Here is a 23,204-nt window from a genome sequence, read left to right on the forward strand (position 1 = left end):
TATTCTTGCCGTCGAAATTTTGTAATATCTGCTCATCTCATATGGTTAATTATAATGTATAGCTATCTCTGAGCTTCTTTCAGACTAATAAGAAAACTGTCGACTTCCTGAGGGGACGTAAAGTTATATGTTTTATTATTCCATACCACCCGCAATGAGGCCGGGAACTTCATCATGACCTGTGCACCTAACCCTCCTAATTCCTGCATCCGGGATCCCAACTCCCACTGCCTCTGTGCTGTCACTCTGCCAACATCAGAGCGGATTAAGTACTTAGAGGAATCAATCTGAAGTGTGGGATCAATGAGGGCCCTACCTAGTATCAGTTCCTTTACTGAATATGAAAGGAAATTTACGAAAAAAATTCTCGGGGCATTCCTATCAGGATGGCGTCTAAAAGGATCTCTATGTGCCCGCTGTATTTCATTCTCAAGATTAATATCGAGTCTGTCCTTCAGGACTCCTTCTCTCAACAGCTTACAAACCAGGGACTTTACGTCTCCATTTTCAGCTCCTTCGGGAATTTTCAAAAATTTCAGATTATTACGTCTCACATGTATCTCCAAACTTTCCATATCCTGCTGTAGGGTCTTATTCTGAGCTTTCAATTCAGATATTGTTTTCGAGTGTGCTTGCAAGACTCTCGCAAGAACTGCTATCTCTCCTTCTAAGACTTCTGATTCTTGTACAGATATCATCCAGTTTACTTTCAAGGTTAGTACACTTCTCGGTAATTTCTTTCTGATTTCCTTCAGATATTTCGAATTTGGGTAGTAGTTTCGCCAGAAGGTCTTCGCGTAGGGATCTAAATAAGCCCTCCATATTCTCAGCTCCCGCTTTCTGTTGCTGTTGCTGTTGCGCTCTTTGGCTGTCCCCCCCTAAGGAGTCAGCTACCTTAGATGGAGAATTGCCAGCAATACTAACTGCTGCTTTTAGGGTAGTACCCGATAGAGGCTCAGCGGAGGTCTGAGAGCTGGAGTTTTCCCTGCTACAATCCTGTAAATCAGTACTGAAGATGCAATCTCCCAGGTCTGTCTCTGGCTCTAAGAGCAGAGGGGCATACTTATTTTGAGACATCACAGCGTAGCTAGGGCTAGAGCTGGGCGCAGCGGCAATAGTAGACACCTGAGAGTCAGTCTGCGGCATCGCCTGCTTAATGGTTGTATCCAAACTAGATACTGTTTTCTCCATTATTTTAAAGTATGATTTTAGAGAGGGGGCAGGTTTTAGTACAGTCGAGATTTTTTTCAGTTTTTTCACCTCTTCGATCTTATTTCTCTCCCTCCTTGCTCTTTTTTTTTGCCGCGGCGTCAAATGGACTGGAAGCAAGCCATGAGCTTGATTCAAAGAAGAATGTGGAAATTCCCTCTCTGGTAGGGAGCGAAGGAGATATCTACTCTTTATAATTGGGGGAGCCGCAACTGCGACTTCTGATACTCGTGGTGTTTCCTTGATCTCCAAATTGCTATTACCCTTCTTTTGACACCCTTGTTGTAGAAAAAGTTCTTTCAGGGTTACTGAGGGGGTCTGAATAGTCTTAGTATTTATGTTGATATCAGTGTCCATCCCTTTGAAACCTGTGGATACGTCGCTGGAAGCCTGTGTCAATCTTTGTATTCTAAAACAGCCCCCAAGTGTAACACGCTGCCTCTCTCCAGGCTCCCTATATGTAGAAGGCACACTGCAAACGCCTGACAATTCTCCTCCCGCCTCTCTGACCCAGGAACAATACCCGCTCACCGCCGTAGTCCCGCGTCTTAGGTGGTAGACTCTTGCCGCTGCTCCCTGGATTCTGCGCCATATACTAGATCGGCTTGCTATACCGATCTCTCCTCGCTCTCCTCGACCCCCAGCCTCACCGCATCCGACGTTGAGCTCAGCGTCTACGCCCATCGAGTCTCCGGGTCCTAGTGCACACCACTCCGCTCAGCCCGGCTTCAGCTCAGCTTGCTCTCGACGGGATCGCGGGTGGAAATAAAGGTACAATATTAGCAGGAAATAGTATTTGGAAAGGGGAATATAGACCTCCTATGCTCACCTCATAATTGTCATTCGTGCAGCTTGCTATGAGAGTGAAGGTACTCCGGTAAAACCAGACATCTCCCGATCAGGGACGGAGCTCTCACGGCCATCGTCAACCCGCCGCCATCTTCCTCTTCTCCCCCCAGAAAGACTGAATATCTGAAGAATTTTGCTACCTGACTGTAAAAGACCCCTGCTTTCCCTGTATATACATTCTTCAAAAGGAACACAAAAGGGGGGCTTTTCCCCCAGAGACACTAATCATCTCTGAGCTGGACTGCTCCACTGAATGTCTGTCAGAATATGTGGAAACATTTCTCCAACCACTTCTTTGTGATCTTCCGGCATACATTCAGGACAGCAAAGACATCTTAAATAAATTTGAAGATGTCCAGTGGTCGTAGGACCTCATATTTGCCACATTAGATGTCATCAGTCTCTATACCTGCATACAAAACTGATTGGACTGTGGGCCACAGGTTCCTATCTCAAAACTAACCCAGCAGACTGGCTTGAATACAATGGGATGTTAATGGACATGATTGGCTTGATTCTTTCTAAGAATGATTTATTAGACGGGGACGTTGGTACCATCAAAAGCAGGGGACTGCAATAGGTTAAAAATGTGCTCCCTCGTATGCAGGTCTTTTCATGGGCTGTTGGGAGAAAGGGCATGCCTGGGGAAGATATGCCCCCTCTTCCCTAGTTAGAGAACATAATTTCCTGGTGGAGGTAGATCAACGATGTTATCATGATCTGGAATGGAATGGAACTGTGAATCAACTCACAGAATATCATAACAATTTGAATGATAGTCCGTATATTGTACTATTGAGCATTATTTAACATAATAAGAAAATATACTTTCTTGATATTACATTTTATGCCAAGGAGGAGCGCACACACAGCACCCTTTATCATAAACCCACAACATGTAACAGCCCACTGCATGCAACCAGTGCCGACCCTAGATTCACCATTGATAATATCCCCTACGGAAATAGTACAGGTTAGGAGGAATTGAAGTGAGACAGACACCTTTATGACCAATCTGGAAGAGGTAAAGGATCGTTTTATCAAACAAGGGTATACAAGTCAGGTGCTGCAGCATGCTGAAAACAAAATTAATCTAATACCCAGAAAGTATACACTGACAAAAAAAGTGTTGACTACAGATATAAGAACAATCAGAACCAACTCCTCTTTGTTACTACATTGACCAAGCATAGAAATGAGGTACACAAGATCCTACTTAAGCATTGGCCACTACTACGAGAAGTCCCTGGAAAAAATAGAACTAAGTAGTTTAGATATAACATTGAGCATACTTTTACAATCTGCCATGCCATTAGCTGCAAAACGCAGTTTGTGGCTTATGTTATCAGATGCAGTTGCAACATCATTTTTGTAGACAGTACAGTGAGACCTTTAAAAACTAGAATTCAGGAGCACGTAAGGGCTATAAAACAGGATACTAGATATCCTATGACCTTGCACATGACAGAGCACTGTGCTGATAAACCAGACATCTAGTTTTATGGAATTGACTATATTACCCCAGAATAAAGGGAAGGGGATAGGGAATTGGCATGTCGACAGAATGAGAGTGGTTGGATTTGCTGGTGATGATGTATTATGATGGGCCACAACATAGATGATGAACTCCATTATTTCCTGTAGGGATAGGGAGCTCCTCCCATAGAATTCTTTCTTTGAGATTGCTCTCATACAGGATAGAGAGATACTTTTAATGGAGTATATCACCATAGCTGTTATAATATACATTCTTGTTATAATATACATTCTTGTGTGAAGGACCAAGTTAAATACAAAACATCTTTGAACCTCTACGCTACATATGAAGATGGGCACTTTTTAATAAAGCAATAGCATTAACGCTGCTCACAGAAAGGATCAACCTTCCCTTTCACAAACTCTTTTTGTGTTTGCATATAACTGTAAGTGCAATTCACTTCACATTTTTTTGTTGAATTGATACTTTAGCATGACATTATAATATTTTACATCTAGCATGAATAAATGCTTATTTTATACGTAATATGCCTTTAATTCACTGAACGAGCTTGACATAGATGCACACCAGGCACGTCCACATAGAAACCAGAGAATAGGAGCAACTTACTCATGGAGAGACGCCGACTTAGGAAACAGGAAATGGCGCTTATCAAGGTAAGACCCACTGGGAGGGTTCAGTGCTGTTTACTTTGTGTACCTGTTATCGGCTTAGAAAAAAGGTTTTGCATTTGACTGCCCGTACTAGATCAATCATACACAGCTTTTAAGATGGATGAAATCGAAACGGGTTGGGTGAGGACTTGACAGTTTGCCCGTCTTTGTAACAATGCAACATGAGGCTGTCTCACATACTTCTTTCAGTTCTGGGCAACAAATGCTTTTACATATTAGAATATATTATGTAATCTACCATAGACGCAACAGTTCTTCACTTGATGGTAGCTAGGCCCTATGTATTACGAAAAAATATACATCTTTACAAATACGTGTAACAACTGATAAGACATGGGATTTCTCAGCAGCCACAATTAATCCTCCTGACTCTAGTTTTTTCTCACGTCTTCTTTTGCTGAGCTGCCTTTTGCCCAGGTTGCCATAGATGTAAATGAGGGTCTACAGGTTGCTAAATCCCCCCCACACTCTGTAGTAAATAAAGTTATTATACCCTGCCCCAGAAGTAAGAAACCTAAATTGCCAAGAAAATCAACCAAAAGAACCGTGTCTAAACATGATTCCGTACCGGTTGTTACTGACCCTTCTGCATCCCCTGTGGGAGCACCAGTTTGGGTTACCCACCTACTTGCTGACTTCCAGGCTCATATCGAACAGATTATTGGCACACATATCAAACCTTTGGCATCTAGGCTGGACAGACTAGTCTCCACACTTAACAACATGGGTTTAGGGAGAGCTCAGCCTACTAGTCCATTGGGGAAGCATGCAAACAGATAGTCTGCTGATACTATTAAGCCCACTCCTTATTGTAGGACCATTTCAGCCAACAATAGTGTTGCTGGGAATTCTGTTACTCGACTAGTTGCGAGCACTACTAAGCCTATTTCTGACCCTGGGAGCCTGCCAGCTAGCAATATTATTTCTGCTGAAATCCCTCAGGCAACTGGAAACCTTATCTCTGATATAGCTCAGCCCTTGCCGAGGGATGGAAAAATAGGAAGCGGAAGCAATACGGTGGCGAGGGGGGTATCAGAGCCGGGGATAAGTCACTCGGACCAACAAACCCTAACTAGTAGAAACATCCCAGCAAGGGGTCCCTTAATGGAGTTGCCCTCGATTGATCTCCCTCCCGAGTTTTTACCCTATGTTGTGGTGCTAGCTGGGGTACCTCCCCTAAGCCAGGGAAAAAATGGGGATCACACTGATCTTAAAAATAAATGCATACACTGGCTCAACACAAATAGGCCTTCACCCCCTAAAGCCTCAGGTGAAAAATTGTGCGTTAGAAGAATAGAATGGATCGGGAGTGAACCTAAAACTATTGCAGGAAACTGTGTTGTAATTAATTTTAGACACACTAGTGCTGTAGAACACATCTGCAGTGGACTTCCAACCTGGTCTAACATCCAAATTCACCCCCTTCATTTGTCATACTTCTATCCTACTTCCCAGTCGAGAATTGGTCAGAGTAGAGGTGTCCAGTATGGAGTGGGCCAAAGTAAACTACCATGTAGAATGCAACAGGGGATAACAACCTGGGAGGGCTCTCATTCATATACTCCTTTACTCTCATCATTCCCCCAAAGAAACTGGTTTAGTGTGTGGGATCAGGTGGATTGACGCCCTGAGAGGCAGAATTCCATATTACAAACTGCCAGTAGTCTATGTACTCTTGCAATTCCACTGGAGGGTAATGATGCTACCACTGCCCCTGAAAAGGTAATAACAGCTCAACACTCGACTGCTGAGTGTAGGATGGAATTGGGGGAAAAGGTGCATCAGCTGGGAGCCCGTACCCTTAATGTGGCATTATCTAGCGGCGAGACAAGGGAAGGGACAATACCGTCCAGGGTGTCCACTGGTGATAGCGGGTCTGATTCAGGCAATGGGAAACCACCAGCTAATGTTGGGGGAGCTAAAAATATTGTCCTGGAATGTGGCCGGGCTGAAAAACAAAATGCTCTTGCCTGAGTGGGGCTCCTTTATGGCAATGCACAACATCTGCTTGATGCAGAAAACTTGGGCACTGGAGGAGAGTGTAAGTCCCGGTTATGCAACTTTTGACATCCTGGCAACAACCAGTGGCAGGGGGAGACCATCGGGAGGCCTATCAATATGGGTGGGACCGCACCTGGGAACCCAAGCCGCCCATATACCAACTAATTCCCTAGATGTCCAGTGTGTACTCTTAACCCCTCAAAACATGCACCAGGTGGCCATATTAAATAGTTACTCAAGGCCCGTTAAAAGTGGGCAGTTATCTGACACAATTGATGCATTAAAACTCTTCATCCAGGCACTTGATCCCTCGATCGTTATAGTGCTTGGTGGTGATTTTAATTGTCAGTTTGAGCCCCTTGTCAGTGCAGAGTTGGGTGAACAGGATGATGAGGACCTGTTTTGGCATGTTCCCGATCTCCAGATCCCTCCTGTCAGGGCATGGACCCCGTTGGTCCTCCAAATTAAATCACTCTCCCTTACAACGTCTTTGCGGGCGTGTAACGGGATGCTGGAACCTGACAGACCGGGGTCAGCTACGTTTAACAGACTAGAGCAAACTTCCATCATTGACTATATAATGATGGATGTTAAATATTGGGATAGGCTGTTGGAATTCAGTGTTCTCCCAAGAGAAGACAGTGACCATAATGCCCTTGTCCTAACACTCAAGCCAAGGAGTTTTGGGCTGACAAATCCTGCTCCTGGACCTAATTCTGAAATCCTGCCTCTAATGATAGCCAACAATAGGCGCAGGGTTCAATGGTCTTATTTCTAGGACTCCTCCACCAAACTTCAGATAGCTATTCCTCTGATTTCTGAGATGGAGGATCTGGGTCCCCAGGGTAGAGCTGCGGAAATCCATAAGTAGTTGGCTGTTGCGCTAGTGGATGTGTTTTGCCCTGTGGGTGGGAACAAACCCCATCGGGTCAGGACACATCCCTGGTATGGCGCCTCCTGCAGGAAAGAAAAAAAAGACCTGCTCACTGCAATTAAAACTAAAGACAGAGCAGGTATTAGGATATCACAATTGCTCTACAAAAAGGCAATCATTAGGGGAAGAGGGATTGGGAGGAGACTAGGAGTGAGGAGCTCAGATCTGCACTCTCATGTAAGGACTCTAAGTTGTTTTGGACTATTTTTAGCTCAGGCGTGAGTGGGGGAGGTCTGGCTCTATCCCCGAATATAGCACCCTCAGTGTGGGAAGCACATTTTGGAGCATTGTATGCTAACTTGGAGCTAGAGTCCGTGCCCCTTTCAGGTCTCGAACCCTGCCAGGAGTACAGATTGGTAGGGGTGACAGACCTGGCCCTGGGGAAAGCTACGGTGCCTCCTTCGTTCGCCGCCCCAGGCCCCCGCCATGAGTATCGATTGGTGGGGACCTTGGGCGACGAGCGGTGGCAGGACTCCCGGGATGTTGAGGATGAGTGCCTTCTTGCAATGCCCGAGATTATCACTCTGAAGGAGGTTGAGTTTGCATTAGCAAGGCTACTTTCCAACAAAGCCCCTGGCCTCGATAAATAGCCTGGGGATTTATTTTGTTCTCAACCTAAAATATGGGCACCATATTTGGTTGTCCTATTTAATGCGAGTCTTATGGGGACTGATCCACCAGGCGCCTGGTTGGGAGCCGAGATCGTCCCCATTTATAAGAAAGGTTGTCCGTTAACCCCATCTAATTATAGGCCCATTAGCCTTATAGATACAACACAAAAACTAATGGGCAGGATCATTTAGGATAGGATCCAAGGGTGGGTGGAGGAAAACAAAATATTGACTACACTCCAGGCTGGGTTTAGGTCAGGCATTTCAACCTTGGACCAAATATTTCGGCTGCAGGTTTTATTTTGGAAAACGGCAAGAGTGGAGGGTGGCAGCCTCTACCTTGTCTTTGTTGACCTGCGGGCCGCTTTCGACCTCGTTCCAAGGGAAAAGTTGTGGAAAGTTTTAGCAGACTTGAGTCTCCCGCCCTATTTATTGAACATCTTAAACAGATTACATTTTGGCAATTATGCCCAAGTCAGGTATGGGAGGTATGGAGATCTCTCAGCATGCTTTCCTGTTTCAAAGGGTGTATGCCGGGGGTGTGTCCTGGCTCCCACGTTATTCTGTCTTTACATCAATGGTCTCATGGACCGTTTAATTGGTGTAAAAGACAATGACGCTCCCAGGCTGGCTACCGGGCGGGTGCCCGCTCTGATGTTTGCGGATGACACCTTGCTGTTATCCAAAACATCATCGGGCATCCAGCGTACTCTGGACGGTTTTACAACGTTCTGTGCTTTGCGTGGATTGGAGGTTAACTTGGATAAGACCAAGTTTATGATCTTCAATCCCCCGAAACAGACCCGCCCAAATCCCGTCCTCAATAGCATTCCCCTGGAACGTGTCAAAACTTTTGTCTATCTTGTTATTACCTTGACGGAAGATTTTGACTGGGGCTTACAAATTTCTAAGTCAGCTCTCAGGCTAACACAAATAGCATGGGGTATTAGCAAGCTCCATAGAACATCAGACTTCAAACTGGCAGATCCGGTTCTTGAAATATATCGACTCCAGGCGAGAACAGCCTCAATGTATGGTGCTGAACTTTGGGGCTATAGGAATACATCCTATCTTTTGAGGGTGGAACAGTGTTTCATGAGGAATCTGGTGGGTTTATTACAAAGTACACCACTCATCCCTCTACGATTTGATTTGGGCTGGAGTCAATAAAGGAGTTGGAAGCTGCACGGCCTATGCTCTATAGGAAGAGGTTCTGGTCAGTTCCTGAGCTGGCCCCCTATAGAGCGGAATTTTTGGAGGTTTGGGGTCTTCGAAAAAGCAAAAATATCCTGTGGTTGCTTCACATTAAGGTTCTTAGTACCGGATAGGTTTGCCTGAGCTTTGGGAGTCTCGTGAGTTGAGCTGCCCGAGGATATCCAGATCGGAACTCCAAAATCTGCTGAAGCGGCAAAATCTATTAGCCCTACAGAGTAGGCTGTCCGTAGAGTTCCTCTTAGTAAAATTGGAACCACGACTAGAGGAATTCCTAGATGTAATTCAACCACCTCTTGCGAGGAAGTTATACACTCAACTAAGGCATGGCAGCATACCAATCAGAGCATTTACCTCTAAATGGGCAAAATCGGAGAATGGAGCCTGCCCACATGTAATTATAAACGAGAAGATGTTCCTCATGTTATGTTTTTCTGTCCAGCGTACGTAACAATAAGAAAATGCTGGCTGATCCCATTATGCAGGAACCTGTGGTTTAGACATTGTATGCAGGCCTGCAGGATTCTAATGTATGATACCTCTTCCCCCATAGTTTTTGCTGTATCTCGTTTTCTACTTGGTATGTGGCGCAGAAGGAAAAGCTTTGTATAATCCCTGTGATCAATTATGAATTTCATATTACTTGGTTCTTGATAACTGCTGAGTTTAATCAATTGTTATCTTTAATACTGATTTGTTCACTATTTATTGTTTTAAATGAATTGTGCCTTGTATGTATTTTATCTGCACTTTTATGGTCTTTCGACCGAAATAAAGTTATCACTGTTGTTGTTGATAAGAATACTCTACTATTTTTTGAGGACTACACCTATACGTTTGCGAGTGGTCTTAGATTTCAGGGTAAGTGCCTAGGGAAAAAACATTTTGTGCTTTGATTGAACAGGCTAATTCCTTTCTTTAAAACATTATGATATTTCCATCCCCTACGGGCTTTGAAAATAAAATCAAATATCATGAAAGGCGCAAAAAACATTTGTTTCAAAACTATATTTTTTTGTTATTTCTATCCCTTATGGGTTTATGAAATAAAACATTATTGTGAAAGGAGCAAAAAATACTACTTTTGAAAACATTTTCTATATGTAATTACTTATAGGTGCCTTCTTGCCATTCATTCAAAATCTAAGAGGGATTTCACTCTGCTCTGGATACATGAGGACACAATGAGGAATAGGAATATACCACCAATGCAATGCCCGAGAGGATGATTCTTGACTTATTTAAAACACCAATATGATGTAAGATAAGAAACCTCAGTATGTCACAATAGCCTCCTATGGTAATAGTTCCAACCATTATGCAACGCAATGTACAGGGTCTTGATTGATGGCTTCACTTACTAAAACTAACATGCTTTAACTTTGGGTTCTGACCTAGTTGGGCTAGGTGTGGCATTCTTAGACTCTCCTCTTACACACAATACTCTTCCCTCTCTTTAATCTATGTGTATTATCCCTCTCTGTACTGATCGAGTAAGTTGTGTGGTTTTATATGGGGTCCTTTAATTGTGTATTTTAAAAGTGTTTTATTGCATAGTTATATATATGTTATATCATACACTATATGGGTTTGTATGCTTTACAGACGTAATGAAGTCCACAGGCAGTGGATGAAATACGTTGGCTGTTTTATGTCATTCCTGAGAGAAATAAAGATTACCTTGGATACAATACGGATGAATTGGTAGACTAATTTACTGTGGAAACACCTCACATATATGTAATGCATGGTGAACGCACATACATGGTAAAAACATTTAATAAGGAAGTTTAATCCCTTTATTTAAATATACATATATAATATATATATATATATATATATTACCTACTGGCGGTCGCCAGTAGGTATATATAGTTAGGATTTTTTCTCTATGGGATTTTTGAAAATTCTATGTCTAATAACTTTGGCGTTTGTGGATGGAATTGGCTGAAATGTTCAGGAAAATGGAACATTTAGTTTCTGAGCAGCCCCTGAAAATTTGGGGGGGTTTCGTCAAGGGGGGGCCGAGAAAAAAGGGGGGTCCCAAAACGTGTTTTTCCCATGCAATTTTCCATAGGGCGGTTGGCCTCACTTTTAGCTCGAACGGCTGAAAGGATTTTCACGAAACTTGGCAAAATTGTAGGGACTGGTAGCCCGATGTGCCTTTGCTAGGTCTCAATATATGTGCTCCAGTGGATTTTGAGAAATTCACGTTCAAAAAAATATATATATCTGTAAGCGCGCTCCGGGCAGCGCCCCGGTTCGCGTACCTGACGCGTAACGGAACTTCGCGAAGCGAAGCTGATTGGCTCTCCGGTGTCTGTCAACATTCTAAACAGTCCGGAGCGGCCGCAATCTTGTCTCTCGGTAGGATCGAGAGACAAGAGGAGGCCAAAACAAAGGGGGAAATGACCATAAGGGGGCATAGTAGATCCTCCCTGACCCCCTAGGTTTGATGTGGAGGCTTTAAAAGGGCCACGCGGGGCAAAAAAAATAAAAAATTTGTTTGGTTTTTTTGCGTGGGGAGCGCCCGGTACGCGCACCGGGAAGCGGTCTGGTGTGCGTACTATAAGGAAAAAAGATTGATAGACTATGATATTTTGAAATATTGTATGTTTATTGATTGTTATTTTTGTTTTTTTTTTTGTTTTTTTTTATTTAAGTAGCAGTATTTATGATTATTAAATATAAATTTATTTTTGGGATTGTGCACAGTATACTATATGTCTGACTTTACATTATAATCAATTTGGTACTCGTTTATGAATTACATATAAAAATGATTAAAGACTCAAACAATTTTTTAATATTAAATATAATGTTATTTTTCTGATTCTTTTTCAAAATTTAATAGAACGTCTAACATTTGACTGTCCGATATGTCTTCTTTTTGACTGAACATAACTTCCCACATTTGACCGTCCTCATATTGAAGTAAGAAATCCACAGATTCTACACATTGTAGAAGTTCATGGTCTCGTGATTCATCCATGAATTCCAAGTCAATGGGTTCAATGATTTCCTCATTGTTCATGTCTAGGACAATTTCAAAGGAAACGTTCTGTTCTCCTTGCATTTTTGTGCTGAAATTTGAATAAAAAATAAATATATCAGTAGAGATAGGGCACTGTTGGGTTTAAGTTCAGACAGGTACTTTTGAGGCGTGAAGTAGTACTATTAAAAAGTGCCTGTGAAAAAGCCTAAGTAAATTCATAATTATACCACAGAAACCTAAATCAATCCATAATTATAATAAACAAGCCTTTCTCAATGTCTAACTCTTACAGAGGGATAGTATATAACTATCTGAAAATGTTTTCAAATTTATATAATAATATCTTACCTTTTAAAAACAAGTTTCAGTTGTGAGTGAAAATGATCTTGCAATGTAGTTCAGGAAGTAGTAGTCAAAATGGCTGTGTTTCTCTTTCTTTTTTTATATATATACATAACCAATCAAATGTCAGGTAAAAAAAAGTAGAAAATGAAAGTAACATTTTAATTGGTTGTCAATTCTAACACTTCAGATGTGTTTTGTGAAGTAATTTACCTCAGGGTATTTAGAGAGGTCTACAGGCTAATGGAATTCCAATCAAATTTGTAAAAATTGTAGGGATTGGTATGTAGTATGAGCTAATCTATATTTGGTGAAAGTGTCTCCAGTGGTTTTTCTGTGAATTACTTTCCCACCTTTTTTTGAGCGAGCGCTTCCCGGTGCGCGACCCGGTACGCGAACCGGCAGCGTTACGGGAGTACTCCATTTTGTGTTTCGGTAGAATTGAGATACAAGATGGAGGGCAAATAATGTTCAGAATGGGTAGAAGGGGGCACGGTAGACGTATCCTGACCCCCTAGGTTTTCTGAGGGTGGCTGAGGAGGTCCATATGTGCGACAAAAATACATATTTTTTTAAAAATTCGCGTGGTTAGCGTCCGGTGCGCGTACCGGGTAGCGCTCCGGGGAGCGTACTTTGGTGAAAATTAGTGAAAAAAGTTAGAGTAAAATGATAATTGTGAGTGATCAGATGTAGGGTAGCTCTGAAAAGAGCTTTTGGGTCCTGTGGCTGATGTAGGTACCTACAAGTAGGTACCAATGCACAGTCTTAAATTAAGGATGAAAATTCTGTTCCCCTCATCTGAGAAGTGAACTCCATCTCCTCTGTAGATATCTTGCATGTATTAACGCAAGTTATTGTTGTACATGGAGCCCATTCCATGGTCTCTCATGTAAGCTGAAACAGACTTATTTACATGCTTCCTCGATTTCTCAATTTGTGGACAAAATTGGTTCGACCACCTCCATTTCTGTCTTTGGCATATATTTGAATATACCAAGGCAGCTTGAGGAAAAAGTGCCATCAATTGGTCAAAGGTGTCTTTTAAAAACATTTCCAGACCTACACCAGTCAAAGTGCCCAAGTCATTTCCTCCACAGTGCACAATTAACAGGTCAGGTTTTGGCAAATGCATAAAGGTTTTCACCAATGGTATCAATTGGTGACATTTTAATCCTCTGTGGCCAATCCACTTAATTTCCACATTTTGTAAATTGAGGTTAGGTAAATTTCTGTTATCAGCATACCTTTGAGCCCAGTAGATGTAACTATGTCCAACAATCCAGACAGAAAACATGGTGAGAGAAGGATCTGCTGCAGTCAGATGAAGTGTGGCAATGAAATGGCAGTTGAAAAATTAAGAGTTTAAAATGAAAAAAAATGTGGAGTTTCTGTGTTAATGAAGCAGTAGCAGTGATTGGTGGATTTTGATTGCTGAAAACAGAAAGTTAGGGTGCATGGATGAGTTCTTTGAAAGATGTAATTTGAATGGTCAAGAAAAAATAATTTTATGAAAGATTGCACTGGATATGCAGGTGTACTAAGAGTTCAGAGTTCAATTGAAACATTGTTGTGTGAACTTGCAAACATCAGAGGTCTTTCAGGAGGTGGTTGCTATGCAAAAAAAGCAGAAAGGGCAGAGGGGGGAAGGGTGTTGATTTGAAAAAAGTGAGGGAAGAGTTTTGATTGGGTGACATGAGAGATATGTGTGATGAATTACAGCATTTCTGTGCCATTGATGGTTGCAGGCTCTGGAGTGCATACCTTTTGCTCTGCTGAAGACAAATTGGTGTGTGTCTGAGACTGTTTTGAAACTCAAAAAGTATTTGCTAAGGTGAGAAAAGATTCATTTAATTTAGATAGAGAATAGTATGCTTTAGGGAGAAAATTATGAAGAAAGTTGTGTATTTAAAATGTTGCTTTGTGTCAAGTGTTTTACAAATAGATTTTGTTTCTTTGAGTTACATAGCCATGTTAAAAGTGACGCAAAAATAGTGGAAAGGTCTTACAAAAATGCTTTCATGTGTCTTAGGGCATTTTAACTCACTTCCCCATGAATGTATGAATATAATTGCTTTACAAGATGTGTTTAAAAACGTTTTTTGAAATCAATTAGGTTTCTTGATATGTACTGCTAGAGTTTCATAGGTTGCTTGGGGCATATTTTCAAGGCTTTTGAGTTCCTTTGATGTAATTTTTCCCATTTTATTTTAAGACATTTCCTTGTGGTGCAAGGTCCTTGTAAATACGCCCCCATGTGTGCTTGGCAAATTTAGATTTTAATTCTTTGAGTTACATAGCATGTTAAAAGTGACCCAAAAATGGTGCAAGGGCTTTAAAAAAACGCTTTCATGTGTCTTATGGCATTTTAAGTCATTTCCCCTTGAATGTAGGTATATAATTGATTTATATGATGTGTTTAAAAACATTTTTTTAAATCAATTAGGTTTCTGGATATGTACTGCTAGAGTTTCATAGGTTGCTTGGGGCATATTTATAAGGCCTTTGAGTCTCTCTGATGTTATTTTTCCCATTTTAATTTAAGACCTTTCCCTGTGGTGCAAGGTCCTTGTAAATACGCCCCCATCTGTGCTTGGCAAATTTAGATTTTGATTATTTGACTTACATAGCCATGTTAAAAGTGACCCAAAAATGGCGCAAGGGCCTTAAAAAAACGCTTTCATGTGTCTTAGGGCATTTTAAGTCATTTCCCGATGAATGTAGGTATATAATTGATTTAGATGATGTGTTTAAAAACGTTTTTTTAAATCAATTAGGTTTCTGGATATGTAGTGCTAGAGTTTCATAGGTTGCTTGGGGCATATTTATAAGGCATTTGAGTCTCACTGATGTTATTTTTCCCATTTTAATTTAAGACCTTTCCCCGTGGTGCAAGGTCCTTGTAAATATGCCCCCATCTGTGCTTGGCAAATTTAGATTTTAATTCTTTGAGTTACATAGCCATTTTAAAAGTGACCCAAAAATGGTGGAAGGGCCTTAAAAAAACGCTTTCATGTGTCTTAGGCCATTTTAAGTCATTTCCCCTTGAATGTAGGTATATAATTGATTTAGATGATGTGTTTAAAATCGATTTTTGAAATCAATTAGGTTTCTTGATATGTAGTGCTAGAGTTTCATAGGTTGCTTGGGGTATATTTAAAAGGCATTTGAGTCCCTTTGATGTTATTTTTTAAATTTTAATTAAAGACATTTTCCCGTGGTGAAAGGTCCTTGTAAATACACCCCCATGTGTGCTTGGCAAAATTAGATTTTGATTCTTTGAGTTAGATAGCCATGTTCCATACAGTGCTCACCTTCTGCGTAGTCTTTGATATGCTAGACTCCATCTGCACAATGAGATACCTAAGCAAAGGAAACACAGGTGATGTGATTGTGAAATGAGGAAAAGAAATTCCACATTTTTCAATTACATCACCTGTGTTTCCTAACTTTACGAATGACATTGTGCAGATGAGGTTTAGGGCTGTCCACGGACACAGAAGAGGTCTGGCCTTTGTTCAAGAGTGAAGTGGACATGACTTACTTCATTGGTAGGCCTTCACATGTATTATCTCCTCTGTACTCTTCAACAAGCGTAAATTTCATCTGCAACCCTGAGTAGGCCTCACCTCAAACAAACCTCTGGATAGGCCACACCTTATCGTCATCCTGAATCAATCATTTAAAATGTTAGGGACAGATTTATGATAGGTGTATGCCTCTTTTGCGCCACTGTGCGTCACTTTTGTGACGCAGCGGCGGTGCAAAAGATGTGCTATGTGGCGACATATTTACAACTTGATGCATCTAGGCAGATGTGTCATGCTGCAAAGTCCCGTGCCACATGAAACCGATGCAGCAGTGATGCAAAAGATGCACCATGTTGCAAGACATGCCTCACTTCATCTCCACCAAGATAAGAAGCTGAATCTTCTGTAAATGTCAAAATTGTTGTATACAGTGCTCAACTTCTGTGTACTCTTTGATATGCTAGACTCCATCTGTACTATGAGATACCTAAGCAAAGGAAACACAGGTGATGTGATTGTGAAATGAGGAAAAGAAACTCCACATTTTTCAATTACATCAACTGTGTTTCCTAACTTTATGAATGACATTGTGCAGATGAGGTTTAGGCCTGTCCACGGACACAGAAGAGGTCTGGCCTTTGTTCAAGAGTGAAGTGGACATGACTTACTTCATTGGTAGGCCTTCACATGTATTATCTCCTCTGTACTCTTCAACAAGCGTAAATTTCATCTGCAACCCTGAGTAGTCCTCACCTCAAACAAACCTCTGGATAGGCCACACCTTATCGTCATCCTGAATCAATCATTTAAAATGTTAGGGACAGATTTATGAAAGGTGTATGCCTCTTTTGCGCCACTGTGCGTCACTTTTGTGACGCAGCGGCGGTGCAAAAGATGTGCTATGTGGCGACATATTTACAACTTGATGCATCTAGGCAGATGTGTCATGCTGTAAAGTCCCATGCCACATGAAACCGATGTAGCAGTGATGCAAAAGATGCACCATGTTGCAAGACAGGCCTCACTTCATCTCCAACAAGATAAGAAGCTGAATCTTGTGTAAATGTCAAAATTGTTGTATACAGTGCTCAACTTCTGTGTACTCTTTGATATGCTAGACTCCATCTGTACTATGAGATACCTAAGCAAAGGAAACACAGGTGATGTGATTGTGAAATGAGGAAAAGAAACTCCACATTTTTCAATTACATCAACTGTGTTTCCTAACTTTACGAATGACATTGTGCAGATGAGGTTTAGGCCTGTCCACGGACACAGAAGAGGTCTGGCCTTTGTTCAAGAGTGAAGTGGACATGACTCACTTCATTGGTAGGCCTGCACATGTATTATCTCCTCTGTACTGTTCAACAAGCCTAAATTGTATCTGCAACCTTGAGTAGGCCTCACCTCAAACAAACCTCTGGATAGGCCACACCTTATCGTCATCCTGAATCAATCATTTAAAATGTTAGGGACAGATTTATGATAGGTGTGTGCCTCTTTTGCGCCGCTGTGCGTCACTTTTGTGACGCAGCGGCGGTGCAAAAGATTTGCTATGTGGCGACATATTTACAACTTGATGCATCTAGGCAGATGTGTCATGCTGTAAAGTCCCGTGCCACATGAAACCGATGCAGCAGTGATGCAAAAGATGCACCATGTTGCAAGACAGGCCTCACTTCATCTCCAACAAGATAAGAAGCTGAATCTTCTGTAAATGTCAAAATTGTTGTATACAGTGCTCAACTTCTGTGTACTCTTTGATATGCTAGACTCCATCTGCACTATGAGATACCTAAGCAAAGGAAACACAGGTGATGTGATTGTGAAATGAGGAAAAGAAACTCCAAATTTTTCAATTACATCACCTGTGTTTCCTAACTTTACGAATGACATTGTGCAGATGAGGTTTAGGCCTGTCCACGGACATAGAAGAGGTTTGGCCTTTGCTCAAGAGTGAAGTGGACATGACTCACTTCATTGGTAGGCCTGCACATGTATTATCTCCTCTGTACTGTTCAACAAGCCTAAATTTTATCTGCAACCCTGAGTAGGCCTCACCTCAAACAAACCTCTGGATAGGCCACACCTTATCGTCATCCTGAATCAATCATTTAAAATGTTAGGGACAGATTTATGATAGGTGTGTGCCTCTTTTGCGCCGCTGTGCGTCACTTTTGTGATGCAGCGGCGGTGCAAAAGATTTGCTATGTGGCGACATATTTACAACTTGATGCATCTAGGCAGATGTGTCATGCTGTAAAGTCCCGTGCCACATGAAACCGATGCAGCAGTGATGCAAAAGATGCACCATGTTGCAAGACAGGCCTCACTTCATCTCCAACAAGATAAGAAGCTGAATCTTCTGTAAATGTCAAAATTGTTGTATACAGTGCTCAACTTCTGTGTACTCTTTGATATGCTAGACTCCATCTGCACTATGAGATACCTAAGCAAAGGAAACACAGGTGATGTGATTGTGAAATGAGGAAAAGAAACTCCACATTTTTCAATTCCATCATCTGTGTTTCCTAACTTTATGAATGACATTGTGCAGATGAGGTTTAGGCCTGTCCACGGACACAGAAGAGGTCTGGCCTTTGTTCAAGAGTGAAGTGGACATGACTTACTTCATTGGTAGGCCTTCACATGTATTATCTCCTCTGTACTCTTCAACAAGCGTAAATTTCATCTGCAACCCTGAGTAGGCCTCACCTCAAACAAACCTCTGGATAGGCCACACCTTATCGTCATCCTGAATCAATCATTTAAAATGTTAGGGACAGATTTATGATAGGTGTATGCCTCTTTTGCGCCACTGTGCGTCACTTTTGTGACGCAGCGGCGGTGCAAAAGATGTGCTATGTGGCGACATATTTACAACTTGATGCATCTAGGCAGATGTGTCATGCTGTAAAGTCCCGTGCCACATGAAACCGATGCAGCAGTGATGCAAAAGATGCACCATGTTGCAAGACAGGCCTCACTTCATCTCCAACAAGATAAGAAGCTGAATCTTCTGTAAATGTCAAAATTGTTGTATACAGTGCTCAACTTCTGTGTACTCTTTGATATGCTAGACTCCATCTGTACTATGAGATACCTAAGCAAAGGAAACACAGGTGATGTGATTGTGAAATGAGGAAAAGAAACTCCACATTTTTCAATTACATCAACTGTGTTTCCTAACTTTACGAATTACATTGTGCAGATGAGGTTTAGGCCTGTCCACGGACACAGAAGAGGTCTGGCCTTTGTTCAAGAGTGAAGTGGACATGACTCACTTCATTGGTAGGCCTGCACATGTATTATCTCCTCTGTACTGTTCAACAAGCCTAAATTGTATCTGCAACCTTGAGTAGTCCTCACCTCAAACAAACCTCTGGATAGGCCACACCTTATCGTCATCCTGAATCAATCATTTAAAATGTTAGGGACAGATTTATGATAGGTGTGTGCCTCTTTTGCGCCGCTGTGCGTCACTTTTGTGACGCAGCGGCGGTGCAAAAGATGTGCTATGTGGCGACATATTTACAACTTGATGCATCTAGGCAGATGTGTCATGCTGTAAAGGCCCGTGCCACATGAAACCGATGCAGCAGTGATGCAAAAGATGCACCATGTTGCAAGACAGGCCTCACTTCATCTCCAACAAGATAAGAAGCTGAATCTTCTGTAAATGTCAAAATTGTTGTATACAGTGCTCAACTTCTGTGTACTCTTTGATATGCTAGACTCCATCTGCACTATGAGATACCTAAGCAAAGGAAACACAGGTGATGTGATTGTGAAATGAGGAAAAGAAACTCCAAATTTTTCAATTACATCACCTGTGTTTCCTAACTTTACGAATGACATTGTGCAGATGAGGTTTAGGCCTGTCCACGGACATAGAAGAGGCTGGCCTTTGCTCAAGAGTGAAGTGGACATGACTCACTTCATTGGTAGGCCTGCACATGTATTATCTCCTCTGTACTGTTCAACAAGCCTAAATTTTATCTGCAACCCTGAGTAGGCCTCACCTCAAACAAACCTCTGGATAGGCCACACCTTATCGTCATCCTGAATCAATCATTTAAAATGTTAGGGACAGATTTATGATAGGTGTGTGCCTCTTTTGCGCCGCTGTGCGTCACTTTTGTGATGCAGCGGCGGTGCAAAAGATTTGCTATGTGGCGACATATTTACAACTTGATGCATCTAGGCAGATGTGTCATGCTGTAAAGTCCCGAGCCACATGAAACCGATGCAGCAGTGATGCAAAAGATGCACCATGTTGCAAGACAGGCCTCACTTCATCTCCAACAAGATAAGAAGCTGAATCTTCTGTAAATGTCAAAATTGTTGTATACAGTGCTCAACTTCTGTGTACTCTTTGATATGCTAGACTCCATCTGCACTATGAGATACCTAAGCAAAGGAAACACAGGTGATGTGATTGTGAAATGAGGAAAAGAAACTCCACATTTTTCAATTCCATCATCTGTGTTTCCTAACTTTATGAATGACATTGTGCAGATGAGGTTTAGGCCTGTCCACGGACACAGAAGAGGTCTGGCCTTTGTTCAAGAGTGCAGTGGACATGACTCACTTCATTGGTATTCTTCAACAAGCCTAAATTTCATCTGCAACCCTGAGTAGGCCTCACCTCAAACAAACATCTGGATAGGCCACACCTTATCGTCATCCTGAATCAATCATTTAAAATGTTAGGGACAGATTTATGATAGCCGTGTGCCTCTTTTGCGCCGCTGTGCATCACTTTTGTGACGTAGCGGCGGCGCAAAAGATGCGCTATGTTGCGACATATTTACAACTTGATGCATCTAGGCAGATGTGTCATGCTGTAAAGTCCTGTGCCACATGAAACCTGCGTCAGGTTTCATATAGGCGTTTTGTTGCAGGGTGGGCATTCATTTGCATGAAAGCCCTGTAAAACTAACACAGTGAAATTTAGAAGATTTCACTGAGTCAGCTTTATAGCATTGCTGAATCAAATCCTTACGCCTGTTTGAAACAGGCATAAGGAGTGATGCACCATGCAATGTGTGGCTTGCTCCTGTGCAGTAGACATGTCGCGCTTACGACGTGATTCCTGCAATGTGCTGCTTTTGCGGCACAGATGCGTGACGCATCTGTGCTGTTTTTACTCAATGGTGCTCCAAATTGTAAATGCGGCACACCATGGGTGGCAGAGCAGCGGTGCACATTAACTGGTGCATCCGTGGGGATGCGCCAGTTAACATAAATCTGCCCCTTTACATTTAAGTATGAGCAGGGGACACAGAGTCGGTGAGGCTTATCCAAGGTTAAGAAGAGATGAGTCCTGTTCACTGAAAACTTGGACATAGGCCTCACCTCCTCAGCATCGCTGGACATGGCTAAATAATAGCTGCAAAATGTTACTCTTGTTAAACAATTTTACTATTATAGTCTCTGAGATTTGTCTCTTACTCTGCAACATCTCATTGTTGTTCTCTTTCTTTAAAGATAACGACAACATCAACCATGAGTGATAATGAGCAATCAGTTGATCTCGATCTTATCATTGAACTTGTCATTGAAACGTCAGTGGAAGTAGATCCCTTGGATGATTTAAATCCTGAGGATGATGAAGAACATGATGAGGATGCCGATTTGTCAGAATTGTATGACATAGGGTGGGAAGCTGACCTGCTTGAGCCTATGGAACTATAAACATTTATTTTTAAAATTTACTGGAAATGAAAAGTAAAAATGTAAACCGTTTCATTTAAAATTAAACACAACTTCAAAAACAGGTTATGTGTAGTGTCTTTAGTAAAATAGTCAAATATGCTCATAAAATTAGATCAGATTCACATATAAAACAGCACAGATAAAATGTAGAAGCATTCCATTTCTTTGCTACTATTTGTGAATACTAAATTTGCCAATGCACTAAAAATTATTCTATGTAAAAATGACAAGTAGTGTGTTAAATTTTTGACGACTGTTATTGATTTACTGTTTGGTAATAGTGGTTAATAACATTTTTTATTATATTTTACCACAGATTCAACTGCAGATCATTTCGAAATTAGAGAGTGCCGTCTAAGGGTAGAATCCGAAAGGCTACAAAATGTCAAAGACAGCAGCTTAATAAATTGTTGCAGCAGTCCTCTACAATAAAAACTCGTCAAGTCACCAAGAAAGCTCCGGGTAAGACAACGAAATCATTCATAAGAAACATTTGTAGAAAAAAAAGTAGTACTACAGAAAATGTTTTAGTCCAGAAAAAGAGAAGCAATTTAAACGGAAAGGAAAGGCCAATCAAAAATGTTACTGCTAGAGCAGGAGATAACTCTGTGCATGATAGTAGAAGGAAACAACAGTTTAGGGACATTCATAGACGAATGTTCCGCAACAGGATAATTGGCAATTTGTTAAAAAATATTAAGAAAGGTCAACAGAAAGTGTTTTTTTATAAGAGAAAAAAAAAGTTGAGAAAGTTATTGATCAGGCATTTGAAATTAAGCGAAAGTTATTTATTTTGATAATCAATAGAATTAGGAAGCTAAACAAGGCAATTTATGATTCCAAAAGAAATAGTAGATGGAAGAGAACAGTTAATCGTAGTAATTTTTGTGAAGTTTTTTCAGGAGAATGGATGCATAGTTCAAGTTGTGAGGCATTTTTTAATGAGGAGAGTTATTTCCAGGATAATGATTTGGTGCATGCAGTTCACACCAGTGGTCGAGCTTATGAGGTGAAAGATGGTTGTCCAGTTGAAAAAGAAAAACTTGTGACAACAGAGGCAGAAGAGGTGTTAGGTAATGAGGTTTTAGGAAGACGTCCTAAGGGACCTGTGTACACCTGGAAGTGTAGTAGTATTTGCAGTGTGCGACAGGATTCCATCAATTTGCTTTGTGATTTTGTACGGACATTTAATAAGAAAAGTTTGAAGCAGAAAATGATGTTGTTGCAAGAATTAGATCCTTGCAGAGTGAGAGAAGTGACAGGTTTGCATGGTTATTCACTGGCTTGTCTTTCCAGGAGAGTATGCCAGAGTGTTTTTCGTCATTTCAGGATGCTAGCAGTGCATCATAATAAAGTGAGGAAATTAGTTAGAATGTTGTATTATGCTAAGAGTCCAGCAATTATGCTTAAACAATTTTGCACTGCTCTTTTGCATGGTTCTGAAATAGATGTGAAGAATATTTGTGAAGAAATTGAGTTTTGTTACTTTGGAAGTAAAGAGGAGAATGTTGAAATTGACCCAGAAGAAGAGGGTAATGTGGAAGATAGTGTACAGGTTTCCAGTACAGATAATTTTCAGAAGGAAATTGCCACGTTTCAGGTGAAATCAAGTGAGAGGCCTAATTTCACTTGTG

The sequence above is a fragment of the Lissotriton helveticus genome, chromosome 4_1 (genome assembly GCF_964261635.1).
Source record: "Lissotriton helveticus chromosome 4_1, aLisHel1.1, whole genome shotgun sequence".
Lineage (NCBI taxonomy): Eukaryota > Metazoa > Chordata > Amphibia > Caudata > Salamandridae > Lissotriton > Lissotriton helveticus.